Source organism: Hippoglossus stenolepis, chromosome 9, assembly GCF_022539355.2.
Source record: "Hippoglossus stenolepis isolate QCI-W04-F060 chromosome 9, HSTE1.2, whole genome shotgun sequence".
NCBI lineage: Eukaryota > Metazoa > Chordata > Actinopteri > Pleuronectiformes > Pleuronectidae > Hippoglossus > Hippoglossus stenolepis.
The window spans coordinates 25,064,918-25,085,185 of NC_061491.1; the positions used below are offsets into that span (position 1 = coordinate 25,064,918).

At 41.7% G+C, this 20,268-nt stretch overlaps 1 protein-coding gene across 1 annotated transcript in view; it reads right to left on the reverse strand.

Annotated features, from left to right (window-relative positions):
• ksr2 (kinase suppressor of ras 2) overlaps positions 1-20,268 on the reverse strand; it is an 81,677-nt gene that overhangs the window by 40,200 nt on the left and 21,209 nt on the right.

Sequence of the window (20,268 nt, forward strand, 5' to 3'; positions counted from 1 at the left end):
ATGGTTTTATTTTTGTGTTTGTCATGGACACCACTGTGACATTTTCTGCACAACCACAAACACACCCTGCGGATATGATGGCACCCACATGAACCACTGCTGTGTACAGTAATAACATCGGAACGCGATCGTAGCGATCAGGTTACAGGGTGAGGTTGGGATGTGGCGTTCATGGACCACCGCCAGGAAGAAGGAAACAAAGCGCTGACAGGAAGATGAAGGCAAACGCGATGGGCGGACAGATCATCACCCAAGATAACACCAAGTCATTTGATACATGTGTCATTAAGCATTTCCACTTCCATTTAATGATGGATTTATCGTTTGTAATGTATTGTTGCTAATTTACAACATTACTGTCAGTTTTCTATACAAATTGTTGGATGTTATTCTTGGAAGTGTACAACGAGCATCTTAAGAACACATGAATTATACTGACAGGCCTATCAGTGCAGTGATGGAATAATAGCTGTGATACTGGCGGGATAATTCGCAAGGAACTGATTCAACAGTAGTTAAGTAATAATTTCTCATATTCACAAAACCTGCACAATTAATCAGTATAATTGCAGCAGTTAAAAAAAAGAAAAGAAGACCAAATATAAAGACACCTTAATTCACATTCCATTAATTTTATTAATACCTGCCAGGATTAAATTGACCTGGCAGGTATATTTTTTGGTATATTAATGAAGAATTTTACAAATTATATATCTTTAATCATTAAGACTCATTTCAGAGGATTATGCAAAACACTATAATTATGATTAAAGTATAACATGTCTGCCAATAGTCCCGCTCTAATCCTACAGACTGGTCATTTAATGAATTTGGACAAAGCTGGGGTGTTACAGTATAACACCCAACACCTGTGTCGGTTCTGTCCCTGATTTTTGGCAGGAGCTTGTAAATTACTTTTTTCATGTCAGATCTCAAGTCACCAGTTATTTCCCATAATCCCCGGCTTCTGTTTTGTGCTTCCTTTTGGGAGACCTGTCATTTCTGATCGCAGGTTTGGATAATTAAGCCCGAAAGCGCAATTTGTCTCTGTCAGCTCCTCGTGCAACTTGTTGAAGTAAAACTTTTGTGTATTATCCGCCTGAAAGTACACAGAGCCCCATGTGGTCGAGAGGAAACTATGAACTAGGAAACTAAGTGAACTGAGAGAGGAAAACCTGTCCGCTCGGGCTCATTGGGAGTAGAAATGTGTAATTTGATTGTAAATATCTCAGTTGTATCTTAAAGAACGTTTCAAAAATGATTTACTTATCCTCTAATGGGCTCAAAACAGCAGTCAGGTATTAAGAGGCCGCAGATTAGTGGGTTATCAAAGTCAGGTTGTTGGGGAGTTCTTGTCTATCTTGGTTCACTTCCTGGTTGTAGTTTGGATTGTGTCCGAGCCATGTCCCCAGGATCGGGGGCCACATCCTTCGGAGGCTTTTCGAAAGCTCCGACAAATACCCCCGACAAATGCCTCCTTTGATCCCCCAGCTATGAAGCCTCCAGCGGGTGGATCCTTCTCCAGTTAACCTATCCCAGGATTGATTTGTTTACACTTTTAAACTTACTTAACAGGAATTCAACTCAACCGGACAGCTAACGGTACATGTTAAGAAACAAAGGGGCAATACAACTTTCTTGTCATGACCAACTGCAGCTCTGTTGCTATGTGCTTGAACTTTGAGTTTCTGCACATTGAGTTTCTCTGCCGTTGGAAATCCTGACAGGTTTTTCTAGTATCACAAAGACAGATCATTATTACAGGATCTGTACTCGGACAGAGGCTCTGAGTTTACAGAAGGACCTGGAACAAACTGAGGACACCACATGAAATACAGAAGGAATGACATCTGAAGCTGTACATTTTTTAATTCCCTGCAATTTCCTCCTCCTCTCAGTCTTAATTGGTCAACCTCAAACTTTTTAGGTGAATCATATTGACAGAAGTTTAGCTCACACTCAGGGCCCCCTCCCAGGGCCTCACTTCCACACCTCGGCCCCCACTGGGAATTTAATGTGTGTGAACGTGAAGCGGCTCGAATCAGGTTCACATGTCGGGCACCAAGTAAGTTCAAAGGGGGGAAAGGGGGACGCTCGATGATTGCCTATGATCATCTGACCAGTGACCGACCCGAGCACCAGTATATGTTTTGTACAGGTGAAGAAATGGCGGCCAAGAGACATCGGGAGCAAGCAAGACGGGTAAAATAAATAAAAGACGACAGAGGGTAGAGAAAGTAAAGATTCAATTATTTCCCAACCACAGTCGTTAACATTACTGAACGTCACGTTAATGTTCACTTTGTTTTCACCTCGAGGTGAAACACAACGGTCTGACTGCTGCTATTATACAAGTTGAAATGACTTTTGTTGAAATATGGTGAATTATTGTTTTTCGTTTTTTGTTTGATTGATCACATATTTGTGATGCAAATTAGTTTATTTCAGAAGTGCTTATTTATTTCAGAATAAAGTGACTTTTGTTTCGAGACACAAAGTTCTGGCTGCTACTTGTCAGTCGTATTTCGGGGTTGGTATCGATGCGTCAATTTCACGTGGATGTAAATTTGGCTCCATTCGGCTGCAGGCTTTTTTCAGCCGCTGTATAGGAAACAGCTAGAAACCTTTAACTACCACTGAAATGTAAGAAACGTAATGTGGCTTCAGCTTTATAGGCTTTATAGGCTGGTTTTAATTTAAGGGGACTGCTGAGTCTCAGTGGAAGTTTGCGCTCTACTAAGTGTTCTTCTAGATAGTTTCCTTTTTTATTCCCTCTACCGAGGAAGTTGGGGTTTGATTGCTGTTCGTCTGCAGAACATAAGCAGAAACTACTTTTATTTAAGCTTTGTGGAAGGGTGCTTTATGGGCCAAGGAAGAACCCATTGAATTTTGGAGTGGATTCAATTAAGGGGACGGATCCAGGATGTTTGTTTAAACTTTCTTTTACATTGTGAGATAGAGTGAAAGCGTTGGAGGAAGTTTTTCTGAATCAAATTGCTATTTATTTCTGATTAGTTTAACTTCCAAACTTTGTTCTGGCTAATAAAGGTTGTGAAGTTAAGTTAGGCAAATTTTTTAATTGCACTTGTTGATGTCATATTGATGCAGAGACAAATACACAGGTTTAAACCAAACTCAGAAAGACGCTGACAGAAATCAAGAGACGCACAAGTTTATGCACTAAAATCGGACATTTTGAGTTAAATCTCAACACTGTGAGACTTATCTTGCAGAGTAATGCTCATTAACTGTTAAATCCCACAGGATTTGATCCTCATGTCAGTCTCTCTCACTCCCGACACTGAGTCATGCAATTAGACCTGCAGCCCTGCACTCCTCTCCCGTCTCCTGCAATAAGGAAGCAGGCTGCAGGTTATCACTTCTCCGTCACAGAGCTTTTGTCAGCTATTCCGATTAGCCCACTTTGTGCCATTTGAATCCAAATGAAACCATTCATCTCCCTGCATGCGCGCCCTCATCCTCCCCTCTAATGATTTGTAGATGTGAAAATGGATGTAAAGAGAGAGGCAGAGGATTCCCGAATATTTTTGGTTTTGAAAATGTGCGTCAGTGACTCCGAAGTTTGCAAAAGCGTCTATTGAGATGTCTCTGCTCAGCATATGAAAAGTTCAAGGAAGGAGAAAGTTAAAAGGAAAGAAAGAGAGGAGAAGGGAAGAGGTGGGAGACTTGTCAAGAGAAATCAGCGAAGGTGTGAATAGTTAAGTTTCCCTCTGATGAAGTGTAGAACTGCGCATCACGATGTCTGTGCCACGTCTTTCATCCCCGGGTCTCCCACACTGAGTAAACAGGAACTCGTACGTTTTTTTTCCTCTGCATCATTCAGACGTTTCTACTTGATTTAATTACCCGTTGTGTCATGTTCATTACCTGCTTCCTCCCTGTTTGATATTTTCTGACAATGTCCCAGATTTCTCTGAAAACCACTAAACGTCTGTTATATTTATTTTGAAAGTGCAATCTGAAGTTTGAAGAAGTCATGACGTGGGTAGATAATAGCTTGTTTTCTCTCGCTGATGATCTTTAGGCTTTGACTCATCCATCATCCATCCATTATATGTAACGCTTATCCATTCAAGGGGGCTGGAGCCAGATAATGCGTCACTTCCTGTCTCTGTCTGCTGCATCCGGCTGCTCCACTGAGGATTTGTTCAGGTGTGAAAAGCAAACTGTGGATAAAGACCGGACCCAATTCTCCAGAATTTACCCGCAGGTCATGTCTGAAAACGGCTAAACAGAGACAAACAACCCTTCTACGGTCGATTTACATTCTCTTAACCTAATCTCGTTAAAACCGATTCTTGTCATTCATGTTCAAGTTCATTTCTAGTTTGTCCAATCACGTTTCAGGTCAACAGTCCATGAGGAAAGCAAACGAGATGGAACACATTGATCAAAATAGAGTTTAGCCAAAATGTCATCTGAACCAGAAACCCCTAAAAAAACTATTTTCTGCGGCAAAACATTCGACTCATGTCATAAAAAAAACTAGTCGGACTGAAAATGGTGGACGGTGAATGGAAGATAGCGTCTTGGGGCGAATATCCGCTCTCGACACCAGAAGCTACAGTTTTGGCTGATGCCCCCAGAGGCTAATTTGCCGTCATAAAACAGCCAATGGGCTCAAAGATTGTCCAAAACTTAACATGAGCACCTGAGAACAAGCTAACTCCACACAGGGAATCATGCATTGTTCAAGTACTACATGTATTACACATAGTAATAGTAAATCCGGGTTCGGTCTTGCTCTTTCTTTAGTGACTACATTAAAAAATGGTCTATCGGTGTGAGTGTGAGAGTGAATGGTTGTTGGTCTATGGGGGCTTTGAGATATACTGGCGACGTGTGAAAAACTGAACGCCTCTCGCCCGATGTCAGCTGGGTTTGACTCCAGCCCCGCCCACAATAAGCTGTGTAGATGACAGAAGCAGAAAAATGCATAACGAGATATCAAATCTTCCTCCTAAGCTTTCTAGAGGTTGACATTTTTTAAATATTTGATTCTCATTTAAAAATGTGACATTCACGCACACGCACACATGCGTTCACCCACCCACTCCCCCCACACGCTGATTACAGCGACACCTTCAAGTAAAAGTTCCACCTGATCAAGGACGGAGGAGAAAGCCGGAAACCAGCGAACCCTTCAAATCACATATTTCCTTTACGTCACGACACATCAAGAGGATTTATAAAAAGGCATGAATATTGCACAGCTTCCTGACTAACTAGCTCCCGGTCGCTCACTATTCAAGTGGCACGTCTCACCGGTGAAGCTGTGATACGGCAAAACATTCCTGCTCTGTCTAATTAACACTTGTGTCCATCGCAGAGAGTAAATTACTTTGCATGATTCCATCTGCGTCTACCTCCACTTTCTACCTCAGAGAAATGCAGGGAGCTCTGCCGAGACCCACATGGCAAGAAAAAGCACCCTGTTGCTTTTTATGCAAATGGTCGTGTGGAGTAATATCTCTGGCAGCCTCTGCTCTTTGCTGCTTTAATAAAAGTTGGTGGGAAATGAAATTTAGGCGACTGGAATAATGATTACAACAGAGAATTACTGCCAGCCCTTTGAGCGCTTTCATCCAAACCAAGTTGTCTCGCTTTCAGAAGTCAATCATCAGCTGAATAAATCGCCGGCAGTCTGCCGAATTTCATTCTTCTTCAAACTTAATCTGAAGGGAATTTATTGTTATTGTGCTGTAAGTACAAAAACCCCCGTTATCAAACTCATGCATTTTCAAAACTTTGTTACCGTTGCCTGAGCCGGACCGATTTATCGGCTGGCAGATAAAAAATCGCCGGATATGAGCCTTTCACAGTTTGCAGATAGGAAAACTTAAATTTTACAGGTTTAACAATGCAGAAAAGGTGTTTAATATACTTGTTTATATGTTAAGTAGAAAAATATATAGGTTTATTTTAAAGCTAGGGTTGGTAATCCTGGAAAAGGTGTAATCCCACGCCCTCCCATCAGCCCTCTCGTCAAAGCCACACCCCCAAAACGCAGGAGCGTGCACTGACAACCCCGAGACGCCGCTCGCTAACTCTGCTTCAGCTGTGACGTCACACACACCTTCAGACACTGCAGAGTGCACACAACACACACACCGAGGAATGTGACGAACACACACGCACAACCCTCACACACTCCGTCCTCAGGGACTGAAAAAATAAATAAATCTTGTTTTGCACTATTTGTAAATATGGTTTTTGCACTAGAAACATGGCTCCTCTACCTTCTGTGTATAGTTAAATGCTGAAGCTGCTACTATTGTTGTTTTGTTGCTGTATTTTTAAAACAACAGGTAACAGCTCAACCCTCAACTGTTACAGACATTTCACATTTCAACCCAACTCCCTTATTGTTTAATCCAGGTGTAGTTTGGTGGAGCTGAGGGCAGATCCTGAAGAGTCTCATGTCTGAACTTTACAGATCATCCAAGTGGCCGTGAGACGCCGCTGCGCTGCCTCTGCAGACGTCACCACTAAACATAACATGTTAGCAAACACACGTGTGTCGTGGAACAGGAGAGGGTGTGTCAGGCAGCCCACTGTGTGTAGGTGTGTGTGCGTTGTTCTGGTCGTGGCTCGATGTCTCATCATGACGACATCTGCAGATCACCTGTTGAGACGGTCGGATGATAACAACTCAAGAAAACTTGCTTTCCCTCCTTCCCTCCGTTGTTATCTCCTCTCTAGCTGTCAGCGTCTCCCACTGTGATGTGGGTGGGCGTCAGTGCGCTGCGAGAGGGCAGGGGAGGCACAGCGCTCTCTGTGGGGATGGAAATCCTGCACCTGGATGATGGATTGAAAGCTGAACATGACGCAGAGGAGGCTGCGAGACACTCGAGGTGAAAAAAAACAAAACAAACGAGGGTGAAAAAGAGACGTGTGTGAGAGAGACGGGAGGCGAGAGGGAGGCGATGACCACACGAGAAGCCAGTGGTTTGGAACGAGGGAGCAGAGACAGAGGAGTGACGAGTTGACAGGAAGGCGGACTGTGACACGTGGTCTTTACAATCGCTTTTCAGGGAGGTGTGCGGGTGCAAACTGACACTCCGCAGGCTGTGTGGTAATTATATTCTCACATGCTGTTTGCATATGAAGCCACCGAGAATTATTATAGTGGTGTTGTTGTAGGCAGGAATGTAGCACATACACACACCCTCGACCAATCACGAGTCAGTCTCACCTGTCAATCGTGACATTTCGCCCTGTTCATCAAACTAATCAAACATAAAGGAAGGAAACTTTAAATAAACATCATTGCCATAGAAAGGATGAAAATGACAGATGCCATCTCTGAGAAAAGACGTATTAGACTTGTACTTGTACTTCTTAGTTTGGTTAATGTCCCGTTCGTTAACACGGAGGAGGTGAGGATTAGGAAAAAGAGTGCAGCCAGCCACTAGGGGGCGATCAAGATGATTTGGCTTCACCTTTGAGGAGCCTGTCAATTTGTCCATCTTTATAAACAGTTGGTGTTGAAACAACAACTTTTTGTCAGCAAGTATAAACTTCACTAGTTCCACTCCCACTCAATGCACCGATGATTACTCAATTAATCAATTAGTTCAGTTTCACTGTTGATGACAGTGAACAGAGTTTCAACAAGTTAAGTTTAAGACCATATGAAACCACGCCGGAAAAATAAATCCCAGAATTATTTAAAATATAAATAAATATATTCACATTAAACATTAAGATTCAACTGGACAGAACTCGTTTGCTGGAATAACAACAAGACATTTTACGAGATTTTAAGGCCTAAAATTCTCATTATTTTTATTTTAGTAAATTATTTGTCAAGGAAAACTGTCTTGTGAAAGGAAAATGTGAAATTTCGTTATTTACTGTATTACATGACATTAAATTGAATATATGTTGTGTGTGAAATTTTTTTCTTTGACATAACAAGTTGTCTGAAGATGTAATTTTCCATTCAGGGGGAAAATAGTAGCTTATTTTTCGTCAGTCGATTTGACTCGTCGGTCCAAATGATTTGGTTCCTATTGGATGGATTGCTGAATTTCAGAGGACAATCTAGTGTCATGTAATCTAACACACGTGAGCACTTATTTCTGGATGTAAAAACCTGAACCAGCAGGAGTTCTTCGGGCTCGGAGTCTCTGATGTGTCCTTTACTTCTCAAAGAATCACTTACTCTGACTGCAACCCTCATTTCGCTCGTCGCAGGATTGCACTAAGCTCCACGGTTTCCAACTGTATAATGGAAGAACACCCCCAGTGAGAATGTATCAGCGGGCAGAGGTGGAGACGAGGGAGAGAGTTGTTGTTGTCATGGAGATGGAGGAAAGCATCTCTGCTCGTCAGTTGGATGAGACACATTGACGATCGGTGTTAGATTGACGTTTTTTTTTTTTTGCAGAATAATTTTTCTGTCCGACATATTTTGAAAGAGATTCCTGAAACTTTCCTCCAGGCACCACGGTTTCCTGTCCTGTGGATCCGGCGTCTCCTCCACCCTGTGATAATTTGTCGAATCAAGAGACATTATGTGAATCCACAAAAGAGCCTGTATTGAACTGATCGCTCGGCTCGGGGGGACAACAGGATTCTGAAATGCTCTGAAAGCCCACGACGGGGAGAAGATGTGTCGATCGATGGTGAAATATTCTTTGCAATCCAACTTTTTTTTTTTAAACTGTCCTCGTGTCTTTTGAACGTCCATATTCTCTGCCACCTCGTTTGCTGCCGTATTGTTTGGGGATGAATAGGAATGAAGAACCACTCATCTCCGAAGCTTTAGGTTTTTCCAGCGTCGCTTTGAGATAAACACTCACTATCCAGTGTGTTGTTGGTTGAATTCTAATGGCAGCTGCCACTACGTTTGCTCTTTTAGTTTGTGGAGTTTTGTCGCAGCAGAACACAAGTCTGCTCCAAAACAGTTCATCCAGACCTGGCAAATAAAGTTTGTGTCAGTTTGTTTAAACCACACGGACATGAATACAATTGCTTGAGGACAAAATAAAATAAAATATGTTGGACATTAATAGATTCAAGATTTGAAGGGATTTGATTTGACTGCTGATGGTTTGGTTTGTTTGTTTGTTATTTTCTTGTTTTCTCATGTATTTATTTAGTTTTAACATATTCTATATAAACTAGAAATAACTGCACTTGTTTGCCTATGTCTACATACATTGTTTTTCCAGATTCGTATTCGAATCCAATCAGTTTATCCACGAGTCCAAGGGAACATGTGTGCCAGATGTGAAAGAATTCCCTCGGAGTCTTCCTGAGATTTCGCATTCACAAGGCAAAACAGTGAGGTTACGTGACCTTGACTTTTTGACCTTCAATCAGCAAACTCATATTAGTCCTTTGAGCAGAAGTTCGACTAAATTTGAGGACATTCCCTCAAAGCGTTCTTGAGATATCGCATTTGCAAGACTGGGATGGACGGACAATCTAAAGACGAATGAATGAATAAATTAAGTACGTGTCTACGAAGTTTTGTCAATAAGTGTTGAAATTAATCTCCTTTTTTCAGGAGGTCAGCTGTCTTGTGTGTGTGTGTGTGTGTGTGTGTGTGTGTGTGTGTGTGTGTGTGTTTTCTCCAGTATCGAATTGAATCAGAATTTATTTTCTCAATTCAGTCAAAATGAAACCATAACTCAAACCCTTAACTCTCTTATCCGCGTCCGAGCGGAGCAGCGCAGGGCGTGAGCGCGGCTCTCTGGCCTGCAGCCGCGAGGGTTAAGTGGTAGTTTTGAGGCACAGGCAGAGCAGTAAATAACAGTGAGCCTAAAAAGAAGAAGGAGGTCGGAGACGACGTGGAGCTGATGTTATCTTCAACATCGGAGCGGAACACAAGATGAAATCCTCCACTCGACGGCCTGAGTGAGTGATGAACGATGGTAATAACTTTCAGGTTGTTGGGGAGTGAAACAGTCGTATTGTAATGTTTAATAAATCAGACGGCGCCTGTCGATATGGCCCGTTTCAGTGCTTGGTCTCCCTCACAATAACGTTTAACATCATTTTCTCACTTTAAAATTTAGTGTTTGATCTTCCTGCTACAAATATTGAAATGAAACTTAGGATGTGGGCTCTCGTATCTGGAGAACCGTTTATCTTATCGGCTTCACACTTGGTTTATGTACTGTTGAGGAAGCGCAATGTTGAATTTAGTGCAATTTGGTCACATGATACATTTAATATTAAAACAGTCAAACAGCGCCTTGCAGTCATATATTAATATATAATGATATTTTCATTTCTTTTTTATATTGGACTGACACAGACATTCACACGATGGCAGCAACATTCATAGAATCACTTCCTTGTCCCTCCAATCACTCCAATTGTCAACAAAGTAAAAGCCTAACGTTTATTCTGTTACTGTAATGGTCTTTATCGAGCTGAATTACAGCTTTTATTTTGAAAAGTTGTGAAATTTGGTCTGAAATACCTGATGTGCAATGTATGAAAACTTAACAGCAGTTCATTAAATCATTCCCACTTATATATTCGCCTCACACATGAATGATAATAAAGCAAATTCAGTTTCCTTTCATACAAACGTTGACTATAAAATATTCACACAACGTTTTCTAGCTTCACTCCGCAGTTTTTGAGGAGGACTCACTGATGACCAGAAATAATTCTGAAGTAGCTCCGGAGCAGGTTTAAAATGGACACTGCACTGGATAAATCAAAATTTAAACAAAATGAATAAACGCGTTGTGCTTCCTGTGTTTAGCTTGGTAACGTCTCGTTTTCCCATCTCCCTTAAAAACAAGAATTACAAGACTTTAAGGAAAACTTCTAATCACCCACTTCAATCCTCTTTCCCCCCCCCGACCTGCTCCCACTCATTCACAAATTACCACAGAAGAACCGACGCACTCTCCACCGGCAACAGAGGCTTTTTGGGCAAAGCGCCACCCATAAACACTCATATAAATTCATAATCATGACTCCAATATCTGGAGTCGGGGGATGAGCGCTGACAGACGGCTGGATGGAGGAGAGGGGTCGTATCATCTGGCTGTTAAGGGCCTGCTGTTGACATGCCCTCTCACCTGACTTGTCATTAATGGCAGCGGGGCCAAAGCTCTGATTAACATGGATGAGCTGTTGTCCGCAGAGAGAAGAAGAAACACATTCGCGTCCTTTCCCCTTTCGCCCACAGACGCCATCGCTTTTTCCCTCTCCCTCACACGAACACTGTTTCACCCTCTTTAATACGCAGCGAACGTCCCACACAGCAAGAGCATGTGGGACCAATAATCCTCGCAGGTCAGAGGTCGTCGGCTAATGCGACGATGTGTGTGTCCTGGGGAGGGATGGATTTGTATCTCTGTGGAGCGGCTGTGGAGCGTCTGGGGAGCGGAGGCATCGACTTGACGCCGGCTGAATTTGCGTTGGAGTCATTTTCCTTCAGAGCACAGATCTGAACATGAAACAAAGCTCAGCAGCAAAGTCAGAGTCAGTTCCGTCCACTGAATACAGCAGTTGACTTAATGCATATGGGATTTTTATTAATTTCTAACATTTTAAATTCTGCAGCTGTTGCTGTTCTGGATCTCTGGACTCGTCTGATGTTTTCTACAGACGACTATGACACCAAAAAAAACTTGATACGGATGATGTAATGTAATTACAGATCTCTGTCCGACATCTCACTTCTAGTCAACATTTTCAAACTCGTTCTAAATCAGTGCACAAGGTATATTAAACTGCAGGTAACCATAGCAACAGTACTTCATGCATCAGTCCGTGCTGCCTGATCGGGCTGGTTTCAGGCCTCTGAGCCGCCAGCTCACGCCTCAGATTTGTTCAGCAACTCACACCGGCGCCGTGATGTGGCGCCGTTTGGAGAAACACTTCAGCCAATCAGACGACAGCAGGCAGGGATTAAGAATGACGGCGTCAAATTCCCTCATAGCTAACCAGCTACCGAGCTACATTCATGCTAATTAGAAGATAAGCACGGATCACATCTGTTAAAGTTGTTGTAAGTGGACTAATAGAAATAACAGCCGTGGAAAATGTCTCCAAAAATAAATGTCAGCGACTCAAAGAGCTAAAAATCTAAGTTACATTTGTTATTTTAGGAAAATACACATTTATAGTGATTATTTATTATGAGTAGAAAAGAAACACAGTGACAGTGGCGTCGCGACATATGGGCTCTCTGCACAGCAGCTGCTTCCACAGTCAGTGGAATAAATAACATAATAAACCTCAGGAACTTGACTATTTTATTACACGGAAACAAGAGGAACAAACTTTTGACCCAAACTTTTAAATCCAAGAAAACACGAGCTAATTCTAGCTATGTGCTATCTGCGGTATGAACATCGTATGCCAACAAGAAGGAGTTCCTCGTCTGACACGCCCCCTAACAGAGCCAGGTAAATCTAGAGCGTAGGCCGACAATCCCCTCAGAGTGGGCGAGCTGGCCAATCACAGCAGACTGGGCTTAATCGGGGGTCTTAAAGAGACGGGAGCTGAAACCAAGTGTTTCAGACAGAGGCTGAAAAGAGGAGCTGCAGCGATGGGCAGTCTGAGGAAAGTGATGTGTTTTATGAACATTAGAGCATGGGAACCTTTTCAAATACTTACACAGACTAAAAATTATAATCGAGACTATGAGCAGAATGTGTCTCCTTTAAGAACCTAACACCTCAGAGACTCAACTCTTGATCTAAGTCAACGAAGCCAAAACCTCTTCACAGTTTCCTTTGCACCACTGAGAAAATTAAACCAATTAAAGTAATAAAAAAATACGTATTTCTGACTGAACTCGTAGATGTTACAGAAAAAATAACACATTGACGGGTTCTCAAAGGAGACGCATAATGACAGGGGGGGAGGAGAGAAAGGAGAGGAAACAGAGAGAGAAAGGGGAAAGGAACGAGGGGAGTGAAATATATGATGTGTACACTTGCTCAGTGAAAGCAAACAGCTAAATTAGTCATGGAATGGATGCAAATTTGCTTCCCCTGAGTGTTGCATGGTAGAATTACCAAGAGAGGAGCGGAGGGTGAATCATGCCAACGCTCGGCGCCATGTGATTTATTAGCAAACATCCAATTCAATAAGAAAGTGCTTAACATTCAAAAAGCTTTGAAAGTCTCATAAGGTGGCAATAACTATATGATATTACCATTTCCAGGCGGCGGGGACAAGAGAGCATGGAAAAACAAACACGCCCACTTTCCAGAGCTGTGTTGCTGTGATGTGTGTGTGTGTGAGTGGGAGTGTGTCACAGACTGAAAAGCTCACTTGGCCTTTTCCCGCGCACACATGTTACAAATCATTAACATAGACAATGAGGTTCATTAATTGACACTTGAGCCTAAAGAGCCTCTCTGCTTTGAAAAGGGCACAGAGGAGTGAGGGGGGGGTGCAACAAAGGCTGCAACATAAGCAAAATGAAAATAAAGTTTAAGAGGTGCCGAGTATCCGGTGCATGAACTCATGTTAAAAGTAAAACTATCCGCCTGAAAGTCCAAGTGAAGGTTCATATCTTTGTTAAATCTTTTACATTTGATCCAGAAGAGCTGGATATGAGACCTGGACTGAACTCCAGAGATCCTCCAGACTTTCTCCGGAGAAGCTCGATGTGTGAACGCAAATGTCTGAGGGAGTCTCCCTGCAGAATATCCGAAGGAGCAGAGGTGAGAACAAAGGAGGAGATCCTCCGCAGGATTTACTGCGAGCGAGTGAGCATGTTCATGACGTTTCTACCACACAACAGACGCAAAAAGAAAACACACATCTCAGGGTGAAACAGTGCCACACAAGTAGGAAACTGACGAAGATGTCAAGTGAGTTTTTGGCCATAAGAGGCGTGAAAACCAGAGAAAGTCCGGAGCCAAATCTGCAGAAATCCTCCAAAGATCATATCTGAAAACAGCTTTGGTTTCTGAGTCCAGGTTGCAGGTTGCAGGTGTAGATGGGCGGAGCAGTGTCACAGTGACATTATGCTAAAAGTATTTATTGTGCAAATATGTGACCTCTTAGTCAAACATGTCGAATCGGCTGAAAAGAGTGAATTCCACATGCACATGGAAATCAGTAATCAACTCAAAGGCTCTCAGATGTTTAACGTCTCTTGTTTCCCTCCTGATCTGAAAAACAAGCATTTATCTGTTTACACGCTGCGTGTTCGTTGTGTTGTCAGCGTGTTGGTCAGTCAGTGTCGATCCACGTCGTCGTATCACATATTCAATTCAAGTGTTTACAACAACACTGGAGTGGATTTTTAATTAAGATGATCAGTTATTTTTCAGCGCATCAGTGACAACAGGAAAATCCTTCAAAGACTGAATAGAGTGTGATTAGCAAATCTCTCGACTGTGCACCGCTGGTTTGATTGATTTACAGAGCCTGTGTGTGTGTGTGTGTGTGTGTGTGTGTGTGTGTGTGTGTGTGTGTGTGTGTGTGTGTGTGTGTGTGTGTGTGTGTGTGTGTGTGTGTGTGTGTGTGTGTGCAGGTGCTCAGCCGGGTGGGAAGCCGTGTGATTGACTGCAGAAATTGGATGCCACATTTCAAAGTCAAATTAGTGAATGTGGTGAAAGGATGACATCATTAAGTGATTCTCACGTTAGTAATTAGATTTAATACGCTGGTATTAAAAAAAAGAAATCATTTCGATCTCCAATGGGAATACGTGCAAAACGAGGCATGATTTTAAACTGGACACAATCAATCGTGTCAATATAAAGTTAACTGGGATTTGATGACATTTTCCCGGAGGCACCAGCAGAGACTTCAGTCATCACATAGTCTGAGATCTGAGATTGTTCGTGGGGTTGAACCCTGTAAAAGAGAAGAAGTCTTTATGGGCTCCCACTTCAAAGAAAGGACACCGTGTCACCTGCAAATAGCGTCACGCTTCGTGCCACTAATTGGCGAGATTATGCCACTTGTTAAAGACCGAACTTCTAATTTTACATTACATCCATCCACTGAAAGCCTGAGTTATTACCATAGGAACAAGAGGAATCTGCTCGGTGAGAATCTCCAAAGATCGTCTGGAAACACAAATTCAATTTCATCCTTTGAAATTACTCGACACAGAGAATGTTATCAATATCAGTGGTGTCTTCAGTCTCCATTCAAGGACTGTTAATCCAAACTTCATGTGCCATGGTACAGAATGTTAACTTCAATGTGGGTCGCAGGTTTAAAACCCGTACATTCATCTATTATCTATACAGCTTATCTTTTTTAAGGGCTGGAGCCATAGCTTTAAAATGTAAAGTATAGATAAAGTATTTTATTCAATAGAGCAAAAGTGTCCTGGCAATAAATTCTGCAGTTATAACACAAAGTTAATTTGATTTTCTCACAGCAGAATATTTACCTTATTACCCTTTTTAAATAATCACAATTTATCCATTATGTGTCAGTATGCAAAAAATATATATATATCTCTGGTTTTGTAGTGAGAATTGATTTATTCAGATTATTCTATTGTCTCTTTATCTTTTCGACATGTGGCCGAGGCTCTGCAAGGGGAAAAGCCCAGGGAGCAGTTCTGTTCTGATAAAAGGACCATTGTCGCCGTCACGATGGATAAAAGACACAAACATTGACTATCCGTTGAAAGCAGGAAACAAGCAGCGGCGTCCTCGTGTCATTTCCACTTTGCTCGGGTTCGGGGACCTTCGTCGTCATGGCTACAATAATAGCTACATGGTCGAGGTTACGGAGCGGCCGCAGTCGTCGTTACAAGACACCGATGTTTGCTGCGTGTAGGAAACAGAGACAACAGCCGTCTCCTGTATCTGATGTTTGCTCCTTCCTCTATTGCTCCCAACAGACCAGAGTCACAACATCTGCAAAACCACTGGAGGAGTTTAAATAGACGTGATTGGCTGAAATTGTGCTTCTATATCTAATGGATCAAAAAACCAGACTCAAGAGGTTATTGATGAGTTTCACAGTAATTCAGTTTTGATGTGGTTTCAGGTTTGCAAGCCGTGGGGAGAGGAGAGCACAGATGGACATTTCATATAAAGGAAACCTTTATTCCTTTTCCTGTTTCTCTTTCATCGAGCAATATTTTTTGAAAGTAAATGACTTCCTGTGATTTTAATGTGATACTTGTTGTCTTCACCGAAGCTGGAGACTGAGGGTGACCGTCGTAAATCATCTCTCACTATTCCAAATAGATTTTAAAGAATTGTTTTTAGCCTTTTATTTTACCTTGACTTTTAACTGTGCTTAATCATTTACGATCTTCAATTTGAAATGATGATTTTATTTATTATCTTTAGTTTTAATGTTGCATTACAGTACTTTATTATCTCTGCCATGGAGGTTAGGTTTATATTTGTTTGTTTAGTTGTTTGTTTGTTAGTCGGCAGGATTACGGATTCCTTCGAAAGTTGGTGGAAAGGCCCCGAACATTTTTTGATTTTGGGGAAGATACAGGATTTTATTGGACTGCACGTTGGACGGACGTTTTTTTGTCCATCTTTGTGAAGCACTTTTTAACAGCTCTTTTGAAAGGTGCTTAATGAGTAATGTTGTTGTTGTTGTTGTTGTTTATCTATTAGTTATTTCCCTTCTGCTCTTCCCCTGTCACTTATAAAATACAGAAGCCAATAACAATGACCCGGGGCCAAAGTGGCTGAAAGAGATTTGAGCATCTTACAAACCGACCTGAACAGCCCCTTCTGTGTTCTCTGTAGACAGAAAAAAAAAACAAATCGCTTCTCAAACACAAATTAATTTGAAATGGAAATTATAACATTTGTACTCGCACATGACAGGTGGTGAGAAATTCCCCCACACAGCTGAAAGATTTGTATTTTTTTTTTCTCTATTCATTCAACGCGACTTACAAAATTGGCAGCTGTTTCATCTCGGGGGTGAGATTTTTCTTGGATATGTAGATATTACTGAGCGCATCGGTGTAAAGAGGCAATTTGCTCATTATTTCTGGGGTGGGAGGGAAACGGGCAGAAAGAAAAACACACAGACACACACATGAAACCAGGCAGCACAGATCTATAAAGCAGAAGACGAGGGCAGAGACACACAAAAGTGTTTGTCGTGGTTTTTTCTGTTTGTTTTTTTACAAGTAAGAAGAAAACTGGAATCAATTTTCCAAGCGTGATTACAGAAACACTCTTGTACAGTTTCTGAAAAACCACAATCTCACACAGCTGAGGATGAATTAATATTCAAATGGAGGTTATTATAATTTTGAAAGGCTGTTAAGCGCTTACAGCCCATTTAAGGGACAAAAGATAATCCTGACATTTTTAATAAATACCTTTTACAGTGTATTTAGCCCAAAACACATTGTAGTGACTATGACATGAGAACATGCACTGGAAAAGTACACAGTATAACCAATAGAAGTGCAATATTACTACCTCATGTGCAGTATGTGAAATATCACAGTTATTTCATCATTATGTTCAATATCATGTGCATCATTTCTACTTCCTGCCACTTTTGTTTAGTTTTAGTTATATTGTCTCATGTAATTTACTTATTTTAATCTTACTTCTATTGTCTATTATTATTTCTATCAGGGACGGATTCTGTATTACGCTGACTATACTTTATATTTTTACTTTTGTCTTTACTTTAAATTCATATTTCTTTAAAATACATATTATTCCTGAAGTTACTAGAAGAAACTAGTTGAATGTTTCTGAGACAAAACAAATATAAAATATAATTAATTCTATCAGAGCTGAAATCGAACCTCAGTTTTCCATCACTATTTTATTTTACATTCCTGCACATTCAGCTCTTTGTGTTACTGTACACAGTGATAATGAGATATCCAGGCATATCTCATTAAGATAAATGTCTCTCGGGGTCAGAGGGTAATCTCTGGTTATTGTGTCCGGGCCGCAGAGCCAGGCAATTAACCAAGAGAAAATGAGGACCTGAAGGAGCACGGCGAGCTTATTAAAATCCTGCGGTTGGTGACAGGGGGAATTATGCATCGTGTGGAAGGAGCAGGGTGTCACAGAAAAGGGGTGAAAGTATGAAATGTTAAAAGAAATCCGGGTCGGTTTGCTGCGGTGAAATGGTTGTAAGTTGTTTTTCATCAAAAAATAAGCTGAGGAATAACAATCTGCATAACAATCTGAAAATTACCCAATTAACGAACCAATCAGGGAAGTTTTCAAACACACTGCTGGGAAACTATTGGACCAAACCCACGCTGAGTTAATTTGATCCAATAAAATGTGTTTAATATTCCATCCGCTCCTCGTGCAGCCTGTTTTCTGTCGCATATCATCCTAGAGAAGAATTTGGAGTTTAGTGTCTTACCCCTTTCTCTTGTGGACTGAAGGAGTTGGGGAATCGAACCACTGATGCTCTGGTTGGTGGACAACCCGCTCTATCACCTGAGACCTCTTTATGTCGGGTCAAACGTCACTAGCACTGATCCAACCACTAAACCAGCAGCTGGGTTACACAAAAACGACACAACTCCTTATATCTAACCCAGAAAAACAGCCTCAACTCCCTATTCAGGTTTATAAAATAACCCTGAATTTTTCTGCGTGTAAGAAAATGTAATACGGCAGAAACGTAAAAAGCTTTTAACTTCAGGTATTTAGTCTCTAAAAGGAATAAAACCAGATGCCAACTTTCAATGAGGCCGATTCCCTCGTGCAGACACAAACCAGTCCGAGCGCCTCGTGCCAGAACTGCACCACCGACTTGATGCTTGCCAGCACCGTCCTCCAACCAATTATGATGCATCATGAGAGGCACTTGGCGACCAGAGAAGCCGGCAGCTCTGCCCCGTCTCGATGACTCGCAACATTTCCAGGCACACACACACACACACACACACACACACACACACACACACACACACACACACAAGCCATTGATTAGAGGGGCTCGACTCGCAGCCTGCAGTCTATCAGTGCTCAGGGACCGGTAATCAATGCCCTAATGCCGTTTTAGGCCTATTCACCGCAGCCACGATCCACTCCTCACACTGCTCACACACACACACATGCGCCGACATGAGGATGCAGCCCTGTCCGCAGCCGAGCACACGCCAAATACAACCCAGATGGCCGTCGCAGCGGCAGAGGACAACTCCCAAATATTAACTTACCAAGTGTAGCAGTGATAGGACACTGTCATCTAATGGCATTATCAAAATGAGAGCAACTCTCCTGAGGCAGACTCTGGTTCCTGATTACCAACCAGGGCTGGACCCTGTTTGTGGGCAAATCCGATCAGCATAGCACCAGACACAGGCCCGGCCGGGCAGGAACTCAGCCCACGGCCCCTTATCTCCACCGACAGCCTGTTGGTTCTTTATGGGCAATGATGTCCTCCTGGGAATTAATCTGATGGGGCACCGGTGGGAGATTGTGTTGTGGTAAAACTGCAGAAAGGAAAAGGTGGAGCCCAAACTTTCTGTGTGTCTGTGCGGCTTGAATCAGATGGAAGTGAAGTGCGGGAGGAGCAGAGAGCGGAAGTCTCTGGACGTTCGCTGCAGGCAGGTCATTTGCTGAAATTGAGTGACCAGCGCTAACTCGGAATATTGTCTCTAAGAAACTTTATAAACAAGATAGTATTGACAGTGAAACAAATTTGTGCAATAAGAACCATGTAGCCCTGAAGAGCAACACAGGACATGATTAGAAAAACTAAACTAACTAGCTTTTAAGACTTTCTATCCAGTTGTATATCTCACACACTTTGTATTTGTGCACCTACTGATGAATGTATTGTAATGATTGTGTATTTCCATTTATTGCTACTTTACATTTCTACTCCACTACAATCCAGAGGTGAATATTATAGTTTATTCCTCCACTATATTTATCTGAAAGCTGGGATTATTGGTCACTTTAAAAGATTTAAGATTTTATGAAATGCAAAACACATAGAAATATAAAGCATTAAAGTTTAAACAATCCTAAATAAATGCTCTTGTACTTACATATCAATAATAACAACAATCTAATAATACAATAAATGAAATTAGCTATTTTTCTGAAATGGAACTACTCTAGTTTTTGCAGTATTACTAGTTTTATTTAGCGTCAGAGTACTTCTACATCACTATATACTCTGATTTATTTGTCAGAGTAGTTATTTGAAAGAGGTAAACAATGCACATTTATGTTTTGTTAAGTAAACAGGAGAACGGAGCGATGTCTGTGTGCATTTTGTCAAATTGCTTTTGTGACTGGAGGGGCCTGATCTTTAACTCCAAACTCAATTAGATACACAAACATTAAAGGCCTCATTTGCAATCAA